Here is a 26,374-nt window from a genome sequence, read left to right on the forward strand (position 1 = left end):
ACACCATAATATTTTAAGTACCCAAAAGATCGTTTTTTTTACAAAATCTTCATCTTACTTCATAGTTATAATACTTTTCTCTCTGCTTTCTGTGGATATGAATGACGGTCTTTTTTTTCTGGAGAAAGAGAGCTATCTTTGCCACTAGGGTGTCTGTTTCTTCCAAGCGCTTCATTTGTTTTCCCCTGTTTGCCGTGGTCTCTGTCCCCTGTCTTCAGGGAGGGATTGCCCAAAATCTCGACGAATTCCGTGAGTCTTCTTGGCCACCTCCTTCATATTAGGGTGGATTTGGCTTTGCTCTCCAGCTGTCAGATATCCCAGAAGAGAGTCTCCTAGCCTCGCTCCTAGAAGGTAAAGCCTGGCTTCATCCTTGCGTACCTGTGTGCTTTTCTTAAAACTCTTAGGACTGATCTAGTGGCTTAAGGAGGGAACGAAAGTGCATTTATATTTGTTGCAAACCACCATCTTGACCAAGAATTCTCCTTTATTTCTGTATACTCTTAGCAGCTAGAACATAACTTGCAGAAGTGGGGATTAATTAAATAATCGTTGAGAATAGAAGATAAATGGAAGGAATCTAGGAAGTTAAACAGGGATTATCCTTGCTACTCTTTTTTTTTTTTTTTAATGCTTTGTTTAGGGAAGGTTTTAGTTTGAGTTCAAAGTTAGAGGGTCTGAAAATTCTGAAGAACATATCGTATGGCTCGTTTGTGGCTGAGAACGATGATTTGGTCAAATGGTATGAAAGGCTTTAAGAATTATTCATTTTTCACTGGCAACACCTGGCACCATTTGGAACCACAAACACCGTTTTCATAGAAGTTAACAGCCCAGAAGGCACATCACATTTTGATGATGAATGTTCTAAAAAGTTGCATGAATATGACATTATTGACAAATTCCCCCCTCCTGTTTATCTTTAAGGGGCTTATTAAATAATATGAGACCGTCCAGGGAGTTTTCTTATATTGCTTTATTATTCTTCAATTAAATTATCACCCAGAGTTCCTGGATTTAGTCTTTCATATTTCAAGGCACTGAGAGTGAAATCGTGGTCTGGCTCAAGGGATCCTGAGAGGTCTTTAGATCCGGCAATGGATGAGTTCTGGGAAACGTGAGACTCTTCACTAACAAGGCATCTCACGCAGAACATTTAGCAGGCCCTTTCTTTCTGGAAACTTCTGACCTGTATTTTGGGAAAATGTTCTTAAATCATTTGTTGCTAATTTTCTCCCCTCCATGCTGTGTGTACTCCATGTTCTAATGGGAAATTCTATCACTCAAACATTGCGTATTCTGGATCAATCTTCTAGCTTCTTGCCTTTTCTCTATTTTCCATTCATTTGTCTTTTTACTCTACTTTCAGGGAGATTTCTTAAAACTTTATCTTCCAACCCTTCTACTTAATTTCCAGGGGTGCTACTATGTTTCTAATTTCAAATGCTCTTTTTTAAAATTTGAGTGTCCTGCATTAATAGCATCCTATTTGGGGTTTATACATGTTCCTAATTGTTTTGTTTTGTAGATTTTTTTCTCCCAGCATAATCTGTTTTCTCAAAGTTGCTTGCCTTTTTTTTTTTTTTTTTTCCTGTCTGTTAGTTTGAGTCTTTATCTTCGAGAGGCTTTCCTCAGATTTTTCTCATCCTTGGCTTTCCGTGCATGATAACTAGTGAGGGCTTTAAAACTCGATTGGCTCTGCTGAGCACATCATGGGGCTTCTCAGCTATGAGCTACACTGTGAATTGACCTGTGTGGACCATTTGTTCGGGAACTCCAGGTGTCAGTGTCTTTGCCTTTTCTGCTTTGAAATAGACCAAATTCCTCAGGAAAAAAATCTTCCAATTTCTATCTAGAGGAGAGAGATCTAGGAGCCAGCCTCCTGAGAACCAGTTAGGGACAGAGGCTGGGGTCTTTGCGTTCCTTATTTGGCGTGCATCTGATCATGAATCCCCACGTTGTCAGCATGGTACATCCACCCTCAGCTATATGTAGCATTCGACAGATCAAGAGCCTCCATTTTCCCTCTCTAGTGAATACAACTCCAGACTTTGTGGGGGAGGAGGGACACGTAGCAGTGAGGGGCAGAAGACATCAGAGGTCTAACTGGTTCTCAGACAGATTCTACCCAGGCTGCTAATTTCAGAACCATCCTCTTTACCTCCGCTCCAGAAGTAACTGATGCTTTTTATGACTCTGCAAGTGTAACTTGGGTCTGTCCCTATCTTTCCCTACTGACGTTGGTTCCCACTCATCCATTTGCTTCTGCCTTTCAAAACTGTGTGCCCTTTACCTCCTCTCATGTTTTCCCCATCCTTGTGGATTATGTCTTTAATATATATCCCTTTATACTATAGTTTTTGTAAGTGTGTTTTCAGTATCCCATCTTAATAAGAGACCAAGATGGTATAGTTTTCATTTTGATTCTCTCATAGCATATAACAATGTCTTGCACAAAAGACATTGACCTGGTATTTGTAGAATTGAATAGATGAAGACTTTAAATACATCCAAAACATAGTACTACAGCCTTTTCCCATACTAGAGATTTATGTATTTGACAAATTAATATAACTAAATATCTCTCTTCTTCTCTAATAATGCAACATATAGATATAGCTCCCTAGGTAAAAATCTGCAATGGAAAAAGTTAATAGTTTGAATGGGCATTTTATCTACTCCTGTGTTCTTATCTATTCAACAAATACTTATTGAGAAAGCACAATGTCACTAAGAATTACTGAGATTAATGTTTGCATTTGGTTACATAGCATGTCTATTATGAATTGGATATTATTCAATTAGTAGGAATATCCCCTAAATGAAACTTGATAGGTTAAAATTTGTTAACTCCCAAAGATTGAAGTAAACAGTTCTATGGTTTATATGTGTCAGTAAATAAGACTTTGATATATAGGAGCCCTCGTTCTATTACTAAATTTAATAATGCAAATGGAGTGATAGTTTATTGCTTCTATAGAAAGCTTCATCAGTTTCTGAGAGGACTAGAAAGCTAATTGTAATGTATTTGGAAATTTTTTAGAAGCAGGTGGTTATTATTAATGTTTATTTCAACCAGAATTATACTTAAACCCCGAGACTTTTACAGATCACAGTTTCAGTTTATCCAGATAGTATATTTCTTTCGGGGTATAGTATTAGATATTTAACTTTTATACTTGGATATTTGATCTATACAAGTTTATGGTTCAGCAAGCAATATAATTTGCCAGACATGTCTCCATTTTTCATTTCAGAAATAGACCAATTGCTTGTACAATAGTATGGCATTTTTTATGTAAGAGTTTGCACAGACTATAATTTGTTTTCATTTACAAAAAAAAAAAGTATGAAGTTCGTATTCAGACTGGTTTATTGAAGGAGTAAATCTTTACATAAACGATGACAGTATTATTTTTTAGTGTATATAATTTTTTAAAGAAAAACAACATGCTATGATAGCTTTAACTCATGAAATAGAAAGGACTGCTTTTTTTCTTTAAAAGTGTTTAGTAATTGTTTTATCTTTTATATCACATGTGTATTATTTTGATTAAGAGAAAAAATTAATTGGAAAGAAAACTACCAAATTTCTTTAAACATTTTCTATATGCCAAATATTCTGCTAAACACTCTATATGGGTTATGTCATTTAATCCTCATAACAGCCCTACAAGTTTATTGTTATTCACATTTTATGGATTAGAATAATACCAAGGCTCAATAATAAATATAATAAAATAATAATAATAAAAATAATAATGTTTAAACTCACTAATATTCACTAAATATTCGTTAATATGAGCTCTACTTGGGGCACCGTTTCAACTGCTTTGTATATATCATGTCGTCTGATCCTTACCACACGTATGAAATAGGTACCAAGATCATTCCCATTTTACAAATGAAAAAGGGAAAGGATACTTTCCCTCAGAGGGAAAAAAAAAATAACTGACCCAATATCACAAGGCCAAATCCAAACACAGGTAGCTGCATCCGTAGTCAGTGCTAAAATATGACTCTTGGATCACTTGGGACCATTATTATGCTGGGAGTAACAGAAACTCTGACTCAAAGTGCCATAGGCATTAAGGGCATCTAGCATCTCGCATCCCAAAGCCCAGAAGTAGAGCAGGTCTCAAGATTGGTTGATGATGCGGTGATGTCATCAAGGACCCAGGTTATTACTATGTCTGTTTTGCCACTTTGGTCTGGCTTCCAAAATTAGGTCTGCTTCTTACTGGCTATCAATTTAAGCAAATTACTTATACCAAGAATGAGCCCAAGTATATTCAGTTGTAACTGAGAATGACAATGTCGCAGGACTGATTTAGGACTGGAAGCAGGAAGGCTGCAGCTGTTCCAGGCTTCATAACTGGGTACCTGTTTCCTTTTTCTCATCTACACGGTCAGCAGAATAACATCACCTACCCCAGGAGCTGTTGTGAGGATTAAGTCAGTTAAAATACATAAAATGCTAAGAACCATGGCTGGCACATTGTAAGTGCTACGTACGTGTTAACTATTATGGTGGTTGTTTTTCTGGTTATGCTACTGTGACAATGTCCAGAAAAAAGCAATTATAGTGGCTTCATAGAAATGAAAAAATTTTTAGTCCTTGTAGCAGATTTTTTTCCCACATCTGCCTTATGGGAGCTGGGTTTCAAGCCTTTCCCTGGAACAGCCACCTAATAGGACAACTGGTTTACCGTAGACAACAGTCAGGACGCCCCAGAGCTGAGGGTAATCACCTTCCCCGAGGCCAGGGCCGGGCAGGGATGGGGCATAAAGAGACAGGCTCAACAACCTTTCTCATCTACTGTGAATATGATGTAGAGGCTGTTAGCATTGGTGCCTCCGAGGAACTTGGCATAAGACGTAACAAAAAAGGCAAGGAGCAAGTCAGCAGCCTGAGTTTGCCACCTTCCTCTGCCGTGTAACTGCTGTTTGGTTGAAACGCTGACTCCTCATCCAAAAATCGGAACTAGGTAACCCAGGGTCATTTTGACTGAGTGTGTGCACGTCAGTGCCCCCACTGCATCCCTCCAGAAGCTGCACAGACAGCCAGTGACCTTCCCAATAAGAAGAGATCTCATCCCACAGCTCTTTCTGGTCAATGATACAAAAGATGCTGTGCTTCCCTGCCAGGACCTTCAAACAAATGAGAATAATAATACACATCCTCCTGACTGGATTTAAGGATCAAATATGATCATATGTAGAAATGCTCTGTGAATCTGTAAGACACAGCAATAAAGAATGGGGGTTAATTTACCCCTACAGGACTTCTGATCCGTCTGCTAGGACGACAGATTAGTCCTTTCCTGATCATGGATGGATGGCAGATGCACAGCCTTAGAAGCTATGTTGCTCATTAACCCGTGACACTAGAATCTTAGTTATAAAAGTGAGCAACTTTGTAGAACACATATTAGCCAGAACATTAACGAAATGATTAGGATTTAATGTTTCCTAATGGGCCGTTATATCCTTTTTGTTCTTGAAGTAGATTTAAAAATACATGAATCTGTGGCATAGAGATTAATATCGTTCTAAAGAGCTGGCATCAGAACACTCACAGACACAAGGGGAATTGCTCCCTTTGGCCTGGAAACTGGAATTCTCAGAAAAACACTTAGAGAATAGCAGCTGTTAGGAATCATCTTTCAAGAAGCCCAACCAAGGGACTTCCCTGGTGGCGCAGTGGTTGAGAATCTGCCTGCCAATGCAGGCGACACGGGTTCATTCCCTGGTCCAGGAGGATCCCACATGCCGCAGAGCAACTAAGCCTGTGCGCCACAACTACTGAGCCTGTGCTCTAGAGCCCGTGCTCCACAAGAGAAGCCACCGCAATGAGAGGCCCGCGCGCCACAAGGAGGAGTAGCCCCTGCTCGCCACAACTGGAGAGAACCTGCACACAGCAGCGAAGATCCAGTGCAGCCAAAAATAAGTTAATTAATTAATTAATTTTAAAAATAAAGAAGAAGCCCAACCAGAATTTACCTAGAAATTAACACCTGCTATTGAAGATATGTCTAATATGCAAAATTAGCAAGGAGGCTATATCCACAGTTTTATTATAGTTTCAATTCTACTTTAAAATTGCCGTAGCAAAAGAACATTTGATCAGGAGATAGATAGCACTGAGTTTTACTACAGATGAGGGTCTGACTACAGCTGAAAATAGTGTCACGCCCAGAAATTTAAATGTGAAGAGGCCACAGTTCAGTCAGACATTCTGTGGCTTGAATTGTTAAGTGGTCACACTTACCTATAGAAAGAATATTCGTTTTCTAGCTAAAGTATTTATTTTGGAAATACTTCACTGAGTCATTTCCCTAGAAGTATGAGCATATTCCCTGTAACACATTAAGCTTCGCAAATTTGAAATGTGATTTTTATGTCTGTCGATGCTTTACTCTTTGCTTCGTCAGTTAGTGACTTCTGCCTAATAAGATTGACATCGTAGTACAAGTCTTTTTTTTAAAAAAAAACTAAAGCTGTGTTTTGTTTTGTTATATAATTTATTGTAATTAAAGTTGTATTTTTACAATACCAAATGATGAATAACCATTATCCAGCTAATTTGATCAAGAGCTAATTTCAGATTCTGAGTTCATTAAGTTAATTTAAAAGTGTCAATATTTACATATTCAGATTAAGATTCTTATTAAAGAAGTATTTAGTTTTATTACTTTCTTATAAATATGCATTTCTGCATGAGTATAGAAAATGAGATTTGTAAATAGAACTTCAAACCTTTTAAATTTACTAGACAAACAGTGATTTATGCCCCAGAATCTTCATGATGGTGAATCAGATGGCAAAAATTACAGGTATAAGAATAAAGTTTACGGCTTTTCCAAAACATGACTTTCTATCTATTATCTCTTAGACTCCTTAAACCTACGATTGGGGATTTTTTTGGGTTAGTATGGCATACTACTTGTAAAACAACCTCAGCAAAAAAAGGGCTTGTGGTTAAATAGAAGAACCTTTTCTTGTTACATCCTTGTGGAGTGAAAAACTGTACATATTTTACAAATAAGTAATTCCCTAGTACTTTAAGTCTAGGATCACACCTAAGGGACACCAGGCTAGTTGACTAAACTCTGAAAAATACAGTCAAACCAATTATTCCTTGATAAGTTTTTTTTTTTTTTAAAGGTTTTACTCATTTTTAAAATTTTATTTATTTATTTATTTATTTTTGGCTGTGTTGGGTCTTCGTTTCTGTGCGAGGGCTTTCTCTAGTTGCGGCGAACGGGGGCCACTCTTCATCGCGGTGCGCGGGTCTCTCACTGTCGCGGCCTCTCTTGTTGCGGAGCACAGGCTCCAGACGCGCAGGCTCAGTAGTTGTGGCTCACGGGCCTAGTCGCTCCGCGGCATGTGGGATCTTCCCAGAGCAGGGCTCGAACCCGTATCCCCTGCATTAGCAGGCAGATTCTCAACCACTGCGCCACCAGGGAAGCCCTCGATAAGTTTTTTAAAGACATTTTAAAGTATCTTGTTTAACTCATGCAGCATTTTTCCTCAATGTATTAAACCAATTTATCTGCATAAACACAGTGTAATTTACATGAATATTATTCCTTTTAACATGTAGTTGAAAATATTCAATTGTGGCAAAACCATTTTTCAAAGTAGCCTAGCATAACACAGGTGCAAGGCAGTCAATTCTTTATTCCAATGCCAATTCTCCTTCTTATTAGCTGCCGTCTAAAGCAAACTTATCATGTCTATTCTACATAATTTTTTTTTGTTTTCTTCCTTTGCTATTTTTGTTTATATAGTACTTCCTCTCCCTAAGATAAATATTCATGTTTTTCTTCTAATTCTTTTATGGTTTATATTTTATGTTTAACTCTTTAATACATTCAGAATTGACCATTTGATTTTAAAGTGTGTGTATTTTTTTTTACATTTTCTTTTTTTTTTTAATTGAAGTAGAGTTGATGTACAATGTTGTGTTAGTTTCAGGTGTGCAGCAAAGTGATTCAGTTATGCATACATATATACCTATTTTTTTCAGATTATTTTCCCTTACAAGTTATTACAAAATATTGAGTATAGTTCTCTGTGCTATACAGTAGGTCCTTGTTGGTTATCTATTTTATATATAGTAGTGTGTATTATTTATTTTATTCAAGAACAAATAATTCCTTCAATGAACATTTATTACATACTCACTCTGTGTTTGGCACTGTGTTTACAAAAATGAATCCATGCCAGGTCTTGAGAAACATAAAATCAGAGGGTAAGGTAGACCTTAAAAAGATAAATTAAACTACAATGGGAAAAGGGTCAAAGAGCAGGAAGGAGACACAAAGCTTTGCCAATAGTGGTAGCTTCTCCACGGGCGAGGGTTTTGCTTCTTGGTGCAGGTAGGATGCTGAGTTCGTAGAGTACTCTCATTACAAAGCTGGACTCACATTAGCAGAAAAAAAGCAGGTGTACTATTGAATATGAACTGGCTGTGTCCAAGTCTGGGCAAAGACAATAGACAAATGTCATTAAGTAGACATTGCTGCTGCCACTCCCACCTCATAAGTCCAGAAAGATCAGAATATTATGATTGCCTTCCAATAAATATTAGGCATAGGATCGCCCTCGGAATTTTTGCAGTGCTACGTTTAACCTGTGTATGACGTGGAAACTTCGGTCAGAGAAGGCTTGTTTGGCATCTATCTTTCCTTCTCCTTTCCTATATAAGTTGAGCTCCCTAGAGTCTCCTCCACGTTATTCCGCTTCTTCTAGTTGTGGGGCAAGAGGCATGGGTGGCAGAGGGTAGAGTCGGGCGCATGGGTGAGGCAGAAAGGTAGGGAGGATCTGCCATCACGCCGTTAAAAATCTAGGAACCATCAGAAGTAACTTGCATTCTAAAAATGGACCCTATTCTTGTCGATAAAGTTCTTTAATTATGTTCATTGGCAGCTTTGCATTGACCACAAGCCTGTTTGCATTCTCTTGGGAACTAACCTTTGACACTTTCATACACATGAGAAGCTCTGAAAAGCTCTGGGATGACCAAGTCCTAAGAATCACTGTCCTACAATCAGCTGAGAGCTTGTCTAGTTTTTTTGTGTGTGACTCTGAGCATCTGGCTTCTCAGTTGATTCAGCTGATTCTCAACAGTATGTCCACAAATAATCCATTTGTCTTATGCTTTGTCTGACAGGTAAATTTCAACCATCACCAGCGCTAATACTGTGGGTTGGTTGACACTCTCTAATCTTCTGAATATATTTCCATCTGATGCAAGAATTGACCTGGCAAAAAATTATCACAACTCACACACGAACACTGAACCAAAGCCCTCATTTTATGCGTAATTATGACCAAATTGGGTATTTATCAAACTAAGAAGCTGTAATTTATACATCCCCAAAGTGGAATCTTTTTTTCAATACTGAGAATAATTATATAAATGGTCCAGAATGTTTTCAGTAACAATTCCTGGTATTTTATGATGAGATGATGGCCTTAACACATTTATGCATTCACATTAAATTATAGGAACAGTTTTATTTCTAAATGTTAATAAATAAATATGCATTGTGTAGTGCATTCTATTACAAGATATTTGAATTTGAGAACAGGACTCATGGTCATAAGTAAAATAAATGACCAAAGAATACTATGAATCATTAAATAGCTACAAAAATCCTCAATAGAATTATTATCTTGTATTGATAATTCAAATTCTTTCTTTCATTAATTGTATATAATACATGGCTCTGACCCATGGATTCCAGGTTTACTGAATAGCCCCATAGAATTCTCTCTTCCCCTGGGCCCAGACAATGGATCTTTCTCTGAGAATGGCAGCATTTACTTCCTCTCCCTTTTTTCCTTCTAGCCCTTTTTGCCACACTCTATTCCCCAAAGCCAGTGATGGCCCAAGTTACCCAAGCAATCAAGTTACTTGGCTTTCTACTGCAAATTTGTCCCATTTGTTGGCATACTCAGAGAGAAACGACTGCTTAGATTCTGGACAAGGGGAAGGAGTTGAGAAGAGGAGGGAAATTGGTCTTCCCCATGTCACCTTGCCCACTAGAAAAGGTGGCTGCTATTTTGTCACTAACCTCTCACTCAGCTGTACTTTTTCTGAGCTATGTGATGTCAGTCCTTCCTTACCCAAAATGCATCTGGTATGTATTATGCATCTACCCCTTCCCTTCTTCGTGGATCTTTACTGAGGGCCATGTAGTAGCACATACTGGTTTCTGATATAATGTGAGATCCTGGGGAGGGGATCGTTGGGAAGTTTCTGCTGTTATAGAATTTATGTCACACAAACTCTCCAAGTCCAGTGCCTTTTTCATGGCCTAGTCTGCTTGGGGTAATCTATCCCTTACCAGACTCACATCTAGAAGCTGACAATTTAAAAATATAACTTTCCCCAAATAGAGGCAGGTGTGCCAAATAGCATAATCCTTTGCCAAAGACTGCCTCAATCTTAAAATATAAGGGAACTACCTGGACTTTTAAATTGAAACTTTATGTAACTTGCCTGAAGTATTATAGCACTGCTACTTGGCACATGGCTTGGGATTAGAGAATGTTAAAGAGGTAAATGAAAATGAAACTACTTAAGGATACATAGAGAATGCAAGTGTCTGGGCTACTATTTCAATTCTCCTTTGATTGAAGTTTAAAAAAAAAAACAAGTTTTAAGTCAGCCAATAGCCTGCTACCCAAATTGATATAATTGTTTTTTAACAGTGAGCCTATGATTAGGCAAACTCTGCCTTTCAGTCTCACTTGCTGGGTCTGTGGTACAGCTGCTGCCTTCGAGGGCTACAGGGTCTTCTTCCTCAGCTAAACATGGCCCTAGAAACATTGCCCTTCACGGAGGAGACAGACACCTTTAAAGGTATAATAGTTTTGACAGTAAAAAGAAAAAAAAATCTTCTCCTCTTTGATCTATTTCTGGAAAGTCTCCAAACTAACTGTTGTGGTGCTAGACTTCCTCAAAAACTGTATATCTCATTCCCAAACTCAGAGACAAAGAGCTGGACCCTTGATTAACGAGATTTTCCAGCCTCAGGGACTGTGTGGGAATATTCTGGTTACTGATTGGACCCACCCTCCATGTACCCAAACTGTGGCCCCTGCACCATGCCTTTCAGTATGCACGGAGCTCCCAATGCACAACGCTTATTCTTTTTTTTTTTTTTTTTTTTTTTTTTTTAAATTATTTATTTACTAATTTTATTTTTGGCTGTGTTTGGTCTTCGTTTCTGTGCGAGGGCTTTCTCTAGTTGCGGCAAGTGGGGGCCACTCTTCATCGCGGTGCGCGGGCCTCTCACTATCGCGGCCTCTCTTGCGGAGAACAGGCTCCAGACGCGCAGGCTCAGTAATTGTGGCTCAGGGGCCTAGTTGCTCCGCAGGCATGTGGGATCTTCCCGGACCAGGGCTCGAACCCGTGTCCCCTGCATTGGCAGGCAGATTCTCAACCACTGCGCCACCAGGGAAGCCCCACGCTTATTCTTAAATAACAATAAGATGCCATCACGCCTTGTCATTGGTTGACAAAATGCTCAAAGCATCATTCTTAAAGGAAAACTATATCAGACTGTGTGAGTCACTTTCTACATAAATGGCTCTGAATTAAAGTAGTTCTAAATACCTTTGTTCTGCATTCACCAATATATTATAATTAATATAGATTGTATACTTTTAGATTACAAAGTGCTAATGAATATGAAAATTTTGCACTATGATGAATAGAGAACAATGCCTATAAATAGCATTTCTGTTAAAGAGATGAGCAAGGAAAAACGTATGCATTCATTCTCAGAGAAGATCCTGTGACCTAATGCGATGTTTAAATTTATAATGATCTATATGTACAGTAGGACTATCTTATTTATAAGGAGGAAACCTACACTGTTTGAAGTCTCCTTGGGCAGAGCATAGACAGGCATTGTTGCCACTTTAGACACTATAAACGATGTAGCTACAATGACTACCCAACATCCATTGAAGATGCCATCTGGGAAGTTGCCCCACAGAAATAATCCCAGCTCATGGCAAGAGGGTTGTTTGGTGGCCAGCTGCAGAAATGTCAAAGGGAAGAGGTTTTCTACTTTGGATAATAGTGTGTGTATTCATCTAGGTACTTATGGAAAGCGTAGCTAAGTGTGCTTTTGGACAAGCTGGATATTTTAAGAGTAGCTGCTATCTGTAAGGACAACCAGAAATTAATATGTCTCCCCATGATCTGCAAATTGAAAAGGATTCAAATATTCTTTGGAAAGCTTCAAATTCAACTCTAAGGAAGAGCTAAAAGTGGTCTTTACTTCATTTAGGGGAATTAAAATTACTGGGATTAATCATTGCTAGTAAGAATTCACTTTATAATATGAATTTATTAATAGTTTGGACTGACCTGAACTCCTTAGGACACTAGGAAAGAAAACCCCATGACTCAGCCATGGGGTTAAAAAAAATGACCTTAAATATCATTCCCCCCCTAAAGAATTAATAGTGATAAAATAAACAATGTCCTTTGTGGCCACTGGGCCTTATATACTTGTGGAATATCTGGCTAGTGACACTTAATCTTGTTTAGACGAAAGGCAGAGAGCTAATGCTGACATGAAGCATCTCCATACTTGGTGTGATTACTTATCAGTCATATTAGGGGATCTGTGGAGACATGAAGAGAGAAAGTACTCTCAAAATGAATTATCATGGGCAGATGTGGGCTTTTATTCTCAGTTCAGCTCCTGCCCCACAGCAAAGTGAATAGCCCCCCTTCCCCCTGAACACATGTGCACACATATACACACTGAGATTGGTATGGAACCCTAAAGACCCCAGTGAGGAGTCAAGCAATAAGCGTAGGCTAACACCCATCCTACTGCTACAATAGAAATCCAACTCTGCATTTGAGTCCTTGTCTCTGGAATTTCCAGATCCCAAGAGGCTCCCTCCTGCAAGCCTTCCAAGATGGTTACTCTGAAACTTGAGATTGATGGTGAGAGATAAGAACCTGCCAGAGAGGTTTTTACCACATCCAAGTTTGCAATTAATCAGACCTCTTTCCAGCCTTCACAATTATTTGAGCAAAGGAAGCAAATGAGAAAAAACAGTCTTCTTTTGCAGAGGGTTTTAAACCACACCAGCAGCTACATCCACAGATCAAAAATACCAATATTATTCTGTTTATCCGGCTACCTTTCAAAAAAGGAACAACTAAAAGGATCATATAACTTTTCCTTTTTCTTTTTTTTAAAGAATCCTACCAGATTAAAACAAACATCTATTTTTCTCAAACAAGGAATTTTCCAACCAAAATTTTAAAATAAGCAAGGATTTTCTTTTCAGACAGTAAACTTGGCAAAAAACAGATTGAATAGAAACACTTCTGTTGTGCAAATGAAGTAAAATGTGTGCATACATGCACATGCAGCATGAATTCTGAATACAACAAACTATAAATGTAACACATTAGTACAGGCATGAAACACAAAGGTAGCACCATTTTATGGTCTCAAAATCCTAATTAGCATAAAAGACATAACATTGTAATCAAATAGTTATTGATTAACACAAAGACAGAGAAGCCAGATGTGTTGAGTGGGCTCGGTAATTAGCTAAGTAAACTACAGGTGTTTAAAATTCATAGATTACAACAACATGTACACTTATTGTTAAAAACTCATCTGTAGGCAAATCTTAGTGTCGTTAGATGCAGCAATTACATACCATAAATGTCAGTATCTGGGAATGTACATTATACTTTCACAAATAATATTTGAGGCATCACTGGCATGAAATGGTTTTTACCATTGCATTGAAATGTTGCTGCATTCTATGCACAAATGCTCAGCTTTGAAAGGCTGTTTTTGCAGGGACATACCTGGTTCTGCCCTATGGACCTGATGCACATCAAAAGTAGGGATGAATTGGGAGATTGGGATTGACCTATATGCACTAATATTTATAAAATAGATAACTAATAAAAACCTGCTCTATAAAAAAAAATTCAAAAAATAAAACTGGTAACATGTTTTTTTAAGTGTAACTGACATGTAAAAAACATTTTAATTAAAAAGGCACTACTGTATATATACACAGTAATAAATTCAAACAATACAAAAGACTTAGAACAAAAAGTAAATCTCCTACCCCAAACCTTCAATGCCTCTCCCCCAGAGGAAGCCACTACTAAGTATGTCCTTCTAGAAAAGTGCTGTGCATATGGATTTTAAAAAAGTGCACACATATGGATTTTTTAAAAAAAGCAAATCAGCATAAAACAAGACATGGCTAATGAACGGACAAATACAAAGTAAACACTGATAAGAGAAGGGGAGGTTGACATTTAAAAGAAAAACAAAAGTCTTCCTGCAAATTGCAGACTTTTGTAAATTTCTCACTGTATTTCCCCCACCCCCCTTCAAGGTGGCCCTGCAGGAGGTGGGCTTCATTTATATCATTTCCTCTAATGGGACTAGTGATTTCTTTAAAGTCATTATTAGAAAACTGGTGGTGGGGGGGAGGTGTCTGTTTGGTTCCTTCCACAGCATCCAATGGTTTTGGAAATGAAATTCAATCTTTCACCATGGTTCTTTTCCTCCACTGTTTTGCACAGTGTCTCAGTTATTTTCATAAACACATGAGAAAGATGGCTGATTCTCTCCATACTTACCTTTCTTAAGAAATGCGTTCGATAATGCATTCATACTCAGGAGTGGCACCACTAGGTCATAAGGCATACATTTATCTAGCTACAGTGGATATACAAAACTTTTTTCAAAGTGGCTGCACAAATTCACACTCCCACTAGCAATAATGGATGTTCAGTGACCTTCTGGGTTTTTTTTAGGTTTTCTCAATTCTTAATTGAGTTTGTGCCTCAAAAAACCCAGTAGCTAGGCTCGTTCATTCATTTGACTTAAAAAACTGAGCTGTTATTGTGAGCTTGGCCCTTGGAAAGCAGTGCAGATCATCGTTGGTTTATAATCTGCCATGTGAGTCTGCAAGTTGATTATAAAAAAAGTAATGTGTCATCCCCACCCAAACAAAGATATAAAATTACGTGAATGGACCAGGCACTCAGGGGGACATAGAAGGCTTTTATTGCCCAGACTTCCTATGGATGAATTTCCAGGGGCCAGTGATGACTTTCCCAAGGAAGTTGATATCTCTGCCGAAATCTGAAAATAAATAGGAGTTAGCCAGGTAACCAAGATGGGGAGGTGTTGATTTTAGTGATAGGGGAAGAAGATGAAGGGTGAGAGTGAAAGACAATATTCTGTGAAGATGGAACAGGATGTGTGAAGACCAACAGGTTAGAGAGAACTGTTCATTTGGGGAACAGAAGGAAGCTCAGTATGGCTAGAGCGTAGAGTGTGAGGGCAAGAAAAACAAGGAGTCTGGAGAAGTGATTAAAAGCAGAGTAAGTAAATACCTTTCCAGCTCTGGAAAGGAGTTACTGTTTTCTCTATGGGCAATGGGAAACCACTGAAGTTCTTTAAGCAGCTAGTGACATCAACACATTTGGGTTTTAAGAATATTATTCTGGTGTTTTAATAAGAAAAATAAGTTGGAGAAGAAGAAGAGAAGATGCCAGGACTTGCGTTTAGAAATGGTGGCAATTTGAGTGGAGAGAAATGGGAAGTTTTTTTTAATTTTAATTTTTTATTTTCAAGCAGTATGCAATACTTGATAAAATAAGTCAAATACTCACAGACTAATGAAATAAAGACATAAAACTTTTCCAACAGTTAAACCTTTCTTGTTTATTATGCCCTGATTCCTTTTCTCGCCCTATATTCTACATTTAATATTTATTATATTTGTGTATTTCTTTAAAATATTACTACATATAACTGCATTCTGAAAATATATAGTATTGCTGTGCACCTTTTTAAACTTTATGTAACTGAAGTCCTACAATGTTTACTTTTTCTACAACTTGATTCTTTTTGTCAACATAATGTTTGAGAAATCCATCCTTTTTAATACACATAGGCTTACTTTATTTCTACTTCACATAGCATGTGATTGCATGAATGCCAATTTCTTAATTTTTGATAGACATTTAGGTGGCTCCCAAGTTTTTGCTGTTGCAAACAATGTTATGAACACTTTTACATATGTATACAGGTGTATATGTGAGCTAGGTAAATTCAGAGGGGTAAAATTGCAGAACCATAAGGCATGCCCGTTTTAAACTTCTAGATGTTGCCACTTTATCCTAAGACTTTTCATTGTCCTGTATCTGAATGGCCACCATGCCACCTAGACAATGACAAGTAATATCAAGCTTGATCACTCTCATCAGGGTGTTGTTAATGTTATTAGTGTATTAAAGAAACAAGTTTGTGCTTTGTTGATCCTCTCTAGTGTATCTTTAATTAGTTTTTGCTTTTATATATTTCTGATGTCTTTCCTCTACTCTTTTTTTAAAATTTAATTTTATTTATTTATTTTTTATACAGCTGTTCTTATTAGTTATCTATTTTATACATATTAGTGTATATATGTCAGTCCTCTACTCTTTTTTTTTTTTTTTTTTTTCAGTTGGGTCACAGTTGTATTCTTTTTTTTTTTTTCCACTTTTTTTTTTTTAAAACATTTTTATTGGAGTATAATTGCTTACAATGGTGTGTTAGTTTCTGCTTTATAACAAAGTGAATCAGTTATACATATACATATGTTCCCATATTGCTTCCCTCTTGCGTCTCCCTCCCTCCCACCCTCCCTATCCCACCCCTCTAGGTGGTCACAAAGCACCGAGCTGATCTCCCTGTGCTATGCGGCTGCTTCCCACTAGCTATCTATTTTACATTTGGTAGTGTATATATGTCCATGCCACTCTCTCACCCTGTCACATCTTACCCGTCACCCTCCCCATATCCTCAGGTCCATTCTCTAGTAGATCTGTGTCTTTATTCCCGTCTTGCCACTAGGTTCTTCATGACCTTTTTTTTTTTTCCTTAGATTCCATATATATGTGTTAGCATACTGTATTTGTTTTTCTCTTTCTGACTTACTTCACTCTGTATGACAGACTCTAACTCCATCCACCTCACTACAAATACCTCCATTTCATTTCTTTTTATGGCTGAGTAATATTCCATTGTATATATGTGTCACATCTTCTTTATCCATTCATCCGATGATGGACACCTAGGTTGCTTCCATGTCCTGGCTATTGTAAACAGAGCTGCAATGAACATTTTGGTACATGACTCTTTTTGAATTATGGTTTTCTCAGGGTATATGCCCAGTAGTGGGATTGCTGGGTCGTATGGTAGTTCTATTTTTAGTTTCTTAAGGAACCTCCATACTGTTCTCCATAGTGGCTGTATCAATTTACATTCCCACCAACAGTGCAAGAGGGTTCCCTTTTCTCCACACCCTCTCCAGCATTTATTGTTTCTAGATTTTTTGATGATGGCCATTCTGACCGGTGTGAGATGATATCTCATTGTAGTTTTGATTTGCATTTCTCTAATGATTAATGATGTTGAGCATTCTTTCATGTGTCTGTTGGCAATCTGTATATCTTCTTTGTAGAAATGTCTGTTTAGGTCTTCTGCCCATTTTTGGGTTGGGTTGTTTGTTTTTTTGTTATTGAGCTGCATGAGCTGCTTGTAAATCTTGGAGATTAATCCTTTGTCAGTTGCTTCATTTGCAAATATTTTCTCCCATTCTGAGGGTTGTCTTTTGGTCTTGTTTATGGTTTCCTTTGCTGTGCAAAAGCTTTTAAGTTTCATTAGGTCCCATTTGTTTATTTGTGTTTTTATTTCCATTTCTCTAGGAGCTGGGTCGAAAAGGATTTTGCTGTGATTTATGTCATAGAGTGTTCTGCCTATGTTTTCCTAGAGTTTGATAGTGTCTGGCCTTACACTTAGGTCTTTAATCCATTTTGAGTTTATTTTTGTGTATGGTGTCAGGGAGTGTTCTAATTTCATACTTTTACATGTACCTGTCCAATTTTCCCAGCACCCCTTATTGAAGAGGCTGTCTTTTCTCCACTGTATATGCTTGCCTCCTTTATCAAAGATAAAGTGACCATATGTGCGTGGGCTTATCTCTGGGCTTTCTATCCTGTTCCATTGATCTATGTTTCTGTTTTGGTGCCAGTACCAAACTGTCTTGATTACTGTAGCTTTGTAATATAGTCTGAAGTCAGGGAGCCTGATTCCTCCAGCTCCATTTTTCGTTCTCAAGACTGCTTTGGCTATTCGGGGTCTTTTGTGTTTCCATACAAATTGTGAAACTTTTTGTTCTAGTTCTGTGAAAAATGCCAGTGGTAGTTTGATAGGGATTGCATTGAATCTGTAGATTGCTTTGGGTAGTAGAGTCATTTTCACAATGTTGATTCTTCCAATCCATCTACTATTTTTAATAAGCACTCACCTTCTAACATGAAAGAGACTTTATTTTTCTTATATTTATAGTCTGTCTTCTCCTATTAGAATGTTAGCGTCACTAGAGCAGGGATTTTTTTCTGTTTCATTCATGGATTAATCCCAGATCCCAGCACAACATAGGCACATAACAAATATTTGTTAATTAAATCTGTATCTACATCTTCTCTTCTAACATCTTTTGTCTTGTTATTCTTTTTAAATTTTTGAACTGTATGCTTAGGTCATTAATTCTCAGCCTTTCTTCTTTTCTACTCTGAATATTGAATGACATAAAATTTTTCCTTGAATATCATTTTATGTATATGTCACAGTTCTGAAATGTGGTATTTTTATTATTATTATTATGTAAGTACCACTTGACACTGAGAAAGGAATCTGTGTTACATACCTTGGCACTACATGAATAAACTACTTAACCTAATTTTTTATAATCAATTGCTAATCCTTATAAGAATCAAATAATTTCATTATAATTTGTAATTTTTAAAAAAATTCTTTCATTTCTTCTATATTTATTGCCTGACATTTGTCAGTTATATAGAGTTTTACCTCATCGACTTTGTTATCTTGATACATAATTCCTGCTGGAAAGGCAAAATAAATGCTTAATTCTTTACCTTTAATCACTCATTTTTCAAATACAATTGTTTGTTATAATTAATAAACTTCACTTTGTAAAGCAGTTCATAGCAAAATTGAATGGAAAGCGCAGAGAAGGTGTTGTTTAAATAGCTCCTTTAAATATTAACAGTGTGTTTTTCTGCCTTTCTTTTTTGAGTATTATGCAATCACAGATTTTCATTGATTCAGTGTGTTTGGTCTGCCTCAGTCATTATCCTTTTTAATGGTCAAATTATCACAACTTTAGCCAGTGGTAGACGCTTCATACTGGCTCCTATATCCTTTTAACATGACTCATCAATTTTTGAAAATTTTCTTAATTTCTAGCACAAAAATATGTTGCACACTCTGCTTATTGCTTCCTGTACCACACCTGGATTTAGCATTTCTCAGGGAATAACCTTGGTTCTTCTTAGCAAGGGGTTGTTTTAGAGAACATGAACCGGAGGTGCTCATTGCTACTGGGGTGACACAGTTTCTAAGCCATTTCTGTGGACAGAGTTCACAGACACACACACACACACACACATTTTATTTAATGATTTTAAATCGTGAGTGCATTTTGATATTTTCAGTTCAATTTTAACAACATGTATTTTTTTAGCAGTGGTACAATTTTACTTACATGTATAAAGTGCCATGCCTACAGTACCAAACTTTCAAAGACTGAGGGGATAGAGTTTATATTAATCCTTTAAATAGTGAATATATACACTTACAGACTAAAACTGTACTAATCCTAAAATTCAGCTAATCCAGATATGAATATAAATAAAAGACTCAGCAATAGAGTTATTTTTTTCAAGTGCTCTTTACTCTAGGACTAAGGTATTTGGCTGAATGAATTAAAAGACCACAACAAAATAAATGAACACAAACATTATACATTTTAATGAAAATTCTATAATTAACAGTATGACTGAATGCACTAGAGCCACAACTCAGAGCATGATAATAAAAGTTGTGTAGGTAACATCAGGAGGAAATTTAAATGAACTGATTTCATCATTCTTAAGATTAATTGATAATGGGTAATATTTTAGTTCTCATTTCTAAAGTAAAAAAAAAATGGATAGTAAAATATATTACTAAAATTTATGTTACCAACAGGAAGAGCAGTAGACTCTTTCTTTTCCAAATCACAGTATTTACATTTATTTTCTTTGATCCCATAACGGTCTCTTTTCTCTTACACTAAAGATCCTTATTTTTAACACCATTTAGTGTGATTACTTATTTGTTTTAACCCACATATAAGGAAAATGGTTTGAAAATGGCAAATTGATATAAATACACTGGTAAATACTGTTTTTGTGCCCCATCTTTCCCCCTTTTACAGGGCTGGGGTGCCCACTGCCCAATGGTTGGTGTTGGTGGCTCAGAGCTGCCCTCTTCTCCAGAGAGTTGCCATCAGCAGATGGGAGCCTTCCTGCTCAATCAGAAACAAGTCTTCCTTCATTTATCTCTTCTCATCTCCACATGCTATTCTACCTCCAAAATATGTCTCCCCTCTCTGTTCTACCCCCTCTACTGCCATCATCTTTCTCCAAGTCACCTGATCTGCTACAATAACCACCTTACTGGCTTCCACTTTTCCATTTAGTCAAATCCATTCTCTATACACTTCTTAGAATTATCTTTTAAAAAATGCAAAGTAGGCGATATCAATATTTGACCTCCCAACTGGACTTTGAGTAAAATCCAGACTCTTTATCATAGCTTGTTTCCTACATCTTCAATCTTTTCTTGTACCACTTCTATCCTGACCTCAGCTTCATTCCAGCTATGTGGGCCCTCAGTCAGTCCCTGAAATACTTACTTAAACCTTTTTGCCATCCCATGAGCTTTGTACTTGCGGTTCTGTTGGATTGCTATACTCTTTCCCCAGATCTTCACATCTTCTGGTTCTTTCTCAAACAACAGGTCTTAGCCCAAATATCAACTATTAGAGAAGGCTTCTCTGCCACCTTGTGTAAAGTAACTCCATTCCTCATCCCAGTCACTCTCCATCACATTACTCTCTTTCTATTAGTTTTTACAATGTATAATTATTTTTGTCTACTTTAATTATAGTTGTTTACTTTATTACTTGTTTTCTCCATGAGAATATATGTTCCATGAGGGCAAGAATAAGATCTTATGTTCACTTTTAAATCCCAGTGCAGAGCTTATTTTAGAAACTCCATAAATATCTGTGAATAGATGGATGAGACTTCACGGCTTCCTAAAGTAGTTCAATCTAGGGGATTAAGCTCAAGATTGAAGATCAAAAGCTTGGCTGCTTTCAGCTCTGCCTCTGGCCTCTGATCAACAGTAGACAATTGAAAAGCCCTAGCAATACCTAGTTGTAAGGATAAGAAACAGAAAATCAAAATGATCAATGGCTGCTCCTCACTCTGCAAACTGTTCTTTATATTCAACACCAGTGGCATGGGCCTCAATAATTATGATGTGCTATGGCTTGCAGGAAGAGTTCTTTAAGAAAGCAACAGTAGGGGGCTTCCCTGGTGGTACAGTGGTTAAGAATCCGCCTGCCATTGCAGGGGACAGGGGTTCGAGCCCTGGCCCAGGAAGATCCCACATGCCACGGAGCAACGAAGCCCGTGCGCCACAACTACTGAGCCTGAGCTCTAGAGCCCGCAAGCCACAACCACTGAGCCCACGTGCCACAATTACTGAAGCCTGCGCGCCTAGAGCCCATGCTCCGCAACAAGAGAAGCCACGACAATGAGAAGCCCTCACACTGCAATGAAGAGTAGCCCCCGCACACCGCAGCTAGAGGAAGCCCGCGCACAGCAACGAAGACCCAAAACAGCCAAAAGTAAATAAATAAATAAATTTATAAAAAAAAAAAAAAAGAAAGCAACAGTAACTGACAAACACTTTCAAATGGAAGCTTGAAAACCTTTTAAGCTTATCCCTAAAAGCTGCTATTAATATAGGAAAATAACATATAATTGTTGATATATCAATAATTGAACTGATGCTAAGTCTTTGTATAAATGGGCTCCAAACACATAAACCTCACTACCAAGCACTGTGTTTGTCCTTTATTATACAGATCTACAGTACTCTCTGAAATGTTTGGTGCTTCAGTGAAAAGAAAATTATTAGAAATGTAAGACATTTGTTTTAATTTTTCTAATTCCTATTCTGAGATAAACAGTATTTCAAAAGAAATTTCAACTGACATGAATTTAATTATATAAATGTAAACCTAAAGCTAACTCTAAAATTGAGCAAAATCTATTTTCTTAAATACATGTGGACATCTCTTCAAAGTCTCATTTTCACTTCCAGATGGGCTGGCTTATGACAAAAGACAGTGAAAAGACAGAGTAGGTAGCCATAAAAATTGGATTCAATGACCCTTCCAGCCACAACTAAGGAGAAAGGAAAAAATGATTATTAGTAGTTGGGAGTCCATTTCTAGAAATAAAGAGGATTAGCTAAAATTAAATTAGATACATACCAAAAAAAGCAGATGATTAAAAGAACAAAGAAGAATAAGAGAAAGACTAGTTCTTTGATTAATGAAAAATTATATAGTGGTCTACTGTGATAGAAAGTGAATATTGAATTTTTCAGGATGTGAGCCGATTCCAGTACCGTAGCTATACTTACTGGGAATAAAATGTGGGCAGGCATATCCACATACACAGTTAATGAGCATTTCAAAGAATTCTGGAAATTCCTTTTTTTTTTTTTTTTTTATTCAAGTACTGAAGAAAATGGGAACAAGTTTGAGATTCACACTAATGAGATGAAAGGGCTTTTAAACATTTAGTATTTAGTTGAGTAGATATTCAGGGAAAAGCAGTGTTCTGGAATAATTTTAAGTCATAACTCTGTGAGTGCGAGTAGATGCACGGATTGACTCTTGTCCACCCCATGTTCTTACTACCTGGACTCCCAGCTTCATGAAAAACACCGAATCCTCTCTCCTCAATCCCCTCAATTCCTTGAAATGCAGTTTTTCACTCCCAACGCTCTCCCGGCATTGCATTTTGTAAGGTCCCCATTGCCCACCGCTCAGCAAATTCAGTGCTATTTTTTGTTGTTGTTGTTGTTTTGTTTTATTTTAGGAGGAGTTTTTGCCTCTGGCATTACCAACTTCCCTGAAATTCTTTCTCCTGTTGGCCTGGACATGCTCTATCTCTCCAGGCTGTCCTCACATCTCCCAAACCCTTCATGTTTCTTCTCTCTCTCCTTGCTTTCTTCCTCCTTGTTTTACAAACTGTCCCTTGATAATCACATACACTTGCATAAATACAAATACCGTTATCCATATCTCTTAAATTCTAAGGACAATGGCAAAGACATCAGTTGTCAATTTTCTTAACCGTGGTGTGCTTAAATTCTCAGATAATATTCTAATTCCAAGAAATGGAAAAGAAATGACTTTTGAGAGACTCATTATTTTTAAGGTTACTTTGTTGACCTATGGTTTAGCACTAACCCGTGTGTTTGAAAACTACAAGCTTTGATATGATAGCCAAAATGTCAACAAAATAAATGAAATTCTGCATTTATTTATTTACTTTTTCTTTATTAAAAGATCGTAGTTTTCTGAGTTGCATTTCCTTTGACGTGCCTGACATAGGAAATTGAGTTTATTATGTGCTAAGGTGTTTTTTAATGTTTGAAATCTACCTACTGAAGGAGATAGAAATCAGACACAAACTTGTGATAAAATTTTATCCCAAATTTAAGAGGTCTAAACTTTAAGTATAATTTGATGCTATCGATTTTCTCATTCAAATTTTAATACAGTCATTGCAAAGAATAGAACAGTTTATAAGTATGTTATAGTGCCAACAAATCAACTGAGAACTGCACTGAGAGATTTCTGTGAGTGTAACAAATATGCATCATTAGTTCATAAATTCACTTTTCTTTTATTTGGGTAATATAAATTTCAGTCAAAATCATACTGAAAGGAACTTACAGTCCTGCAATAGAAAAGGCCACTAGGTAAGAATGCATAAAGAATAGAAATTGCTATGGATTTTGAGATCATACTAGTTTATCCTGAACCTAATGAATTCTATTAAAATCAGACATAATAGTTTTTCTGTAGTGACCAAGACTAACTATAAGAGATTAAATCTGCTGGGCAGGAAAGGGAGCAACATGCCTGTAGGTAATTTGCCTTGTGTGAAACTGAATTCACTTGCGAAAGCAATTATATTTTTCTATAATATTTTCCCTCCAGAGGGTAACTGCAAATGATACATGTAGCCAACCAACAACCAAAAAAAAAAAAAAAAAAGATGTAAAATGTTTTATTATCCATAAAATTCTGTAACTGTGAAGGTAACTGAATGATATGTGTAGCAAACCATAACCAAAAAAACAAAAAAGATAGAAAATGTTTTATTATTGATCTAATCAGAGGCATACTTATAATGGTACTTGAGTTGAGGAGAATCTAAAACTGTGAAATAACTGCCTACCAGCCTAAACTGGAAATGTTTCTCACCTTGCGATGCGGGTACCACGTACAGCAGGGAGTAACAGCAGGCGAGGGTCTCCCACGCTGGTTGTATTCAGTCCCAGACACCTAGAAGTTCAAGAACTTTCCGTTTCACACCAGCTTCCCCTAAGTTTTCAGCGTTCCCAATTTCTGGTACTTAGGAGTGTCCTATGCCACTGAGATGGGGACTTGTCCTCCGAGGGGCACTGGGATGCACAGATGTGCATTATTTGTGCTGCACCATCAATGGGTGGCCCCTGGGCGGCTGAGCAAAAACCACGTGTGGTGTCCACTCAGCAGGTCCGCCTGGCACCAGTGACAACCAGCTCGCGTGGCGTGGAGGCTGGGAAATGGACCAGCTGACCTGCCCCTGCGTCCTCGGCTCCGCTGCTGATACACTGTCCCCGGTCCCCGGCTACAGTCCATCTCTCCATCATCACACCTCCTCCTTCCTGCTCCACACGGGCAGCTGTGATCCTTAGCTTATCTGGGAGTCAAGAGTCTGGTTCCTCATCTATTCTTTTCAAACTATTGTTTATGACAAAAACGTTAGAGCCTTAGTTCTTCATGGCTGACGCTGCAAATACTAAGGGGCATCTCTTGAGGATTAAACACCTGCACTGGTGTTTCTGTTAAGAGCTCTGAAAGGCTATTTTGATATGTAAAAGTCAAGGATTACCTTCTTTGTTCTTTTGCTCAGCTGTGGTGGCATTTTTTGGAAATAACTTGGGAGGAAGGATCTAGCTCCCTTCAGGGTATGAGGAATTGTAAGGGGTTGGGCAGGGGAACATAGTTGGTAATGGGATAACATCACGTCACAGCTAAAAGTACAGATTGCATAGGGTCAAGTCTGGATCTGCCACTACATAGGCAGTTCATTTAATTTATTTATTAACGAAGTTGGGCAGTTTATTTTGCCTTTCTTTCCTCACCTGTTTTAGTTTTGTTTTGTTGTTGTTGTTGTTGTAGTTTTATGATTGCTATACAACAAATACTACAAACCTGGTGTCTTAAACAACAGAAATTTATATTCTCATAGCTTATTTTCAGACTTCGGGCCGAAGTCTGAAAATCAGTTTCACTGGGCTGAAATCAAGATGTTGGCAGAGCCACGCTTCTTCTGGAGTTTTAGGGAGAATCCTTTCCCATCTCTTCCAGCTTCTGGTGGCGGCCAACATTCCTGGGCTTGTGGCCACATCACTCCAAGCTCTGCCTCTGTGGTCACACTGTCCTTCTATTCCTCCTTGTGTCTGTCTACTCTCCCTCTGCCTCCCTCTTGTAAGGAGACATGTGATTGTCTTTAGGGCCCATCAGATAATCCAGGATAATACCCCCATCTCATGACCCTTAATGCAATCACATCTGCAAAGTCCTTTTCTTGCCATATAAGGTAAAATCCACAGGTTCCAGGGAGTAGGACATAAATGTATTTTGGGGAGACCATTATTCAGCCTACTGTAAGTTAGGGTGATGATAGTACGTGCATGAACACATAACATGTGACAAGTGCTCAGAACAATGTCTAGCAGGCAAAAAATCTCTCAGTAAATGTTAGCCCATGACGGTGATGCCAATGGCAATGGAGCAACAAGAAAACACAGAAGAAAATTTCAATGTGGACAATATAATTTTTAAATAGACATAGGAACTTTTAAATAAACGTGTCATCTCTGGATTTTTGATGTGTGCTAACCTTGAAATGTTATTATTCAAAGAATTATATCACCACATTGAATAACTATAACTGATGTGAAAAATGAGCTATTTCATTTAGCCATGTGATACATGTCGCCAATGTTAACTTTGTCTTTTGTCACTTTTTACTTGAAATTTAAACCATTTCAACAATTTCATTCATCCTGAATTCTTCATCAGGTGAAAA

General features: G+C 37.5%; 1 protein-coding gene across 1 annotated transcript in view; it reads left to right on the top strand.

Moving 5' to 3' along the window:
* The window catches only part of NKAIN3 (sodium/potassium transporting ATPase interacting 3), a 534,829-nt gene that overhangs the window by 387,796 nt on the left and 120,659 nt on the right, over positions 1 to 26,374 (top strand). The gene's annotated exons all lie outside the window — the stretch shown is intronic.

The sequence above is a fragment of the Eubalaena glacialis genome, chromosome 17 (assembly GCF_028564815.1).
Source record: "Eubalaena glacialis isolate mEubGla1 chromosome 17, mEubGla1.1.hap2.+ XY, whole genome shotgun sequence".
NCBI classification, from domain to species: Eukaryota; Metazoa; Chordata; class Mammalia; order Artiodactyla; family Balaenidae; genus Eubalaena; species Eubalaena glacialis.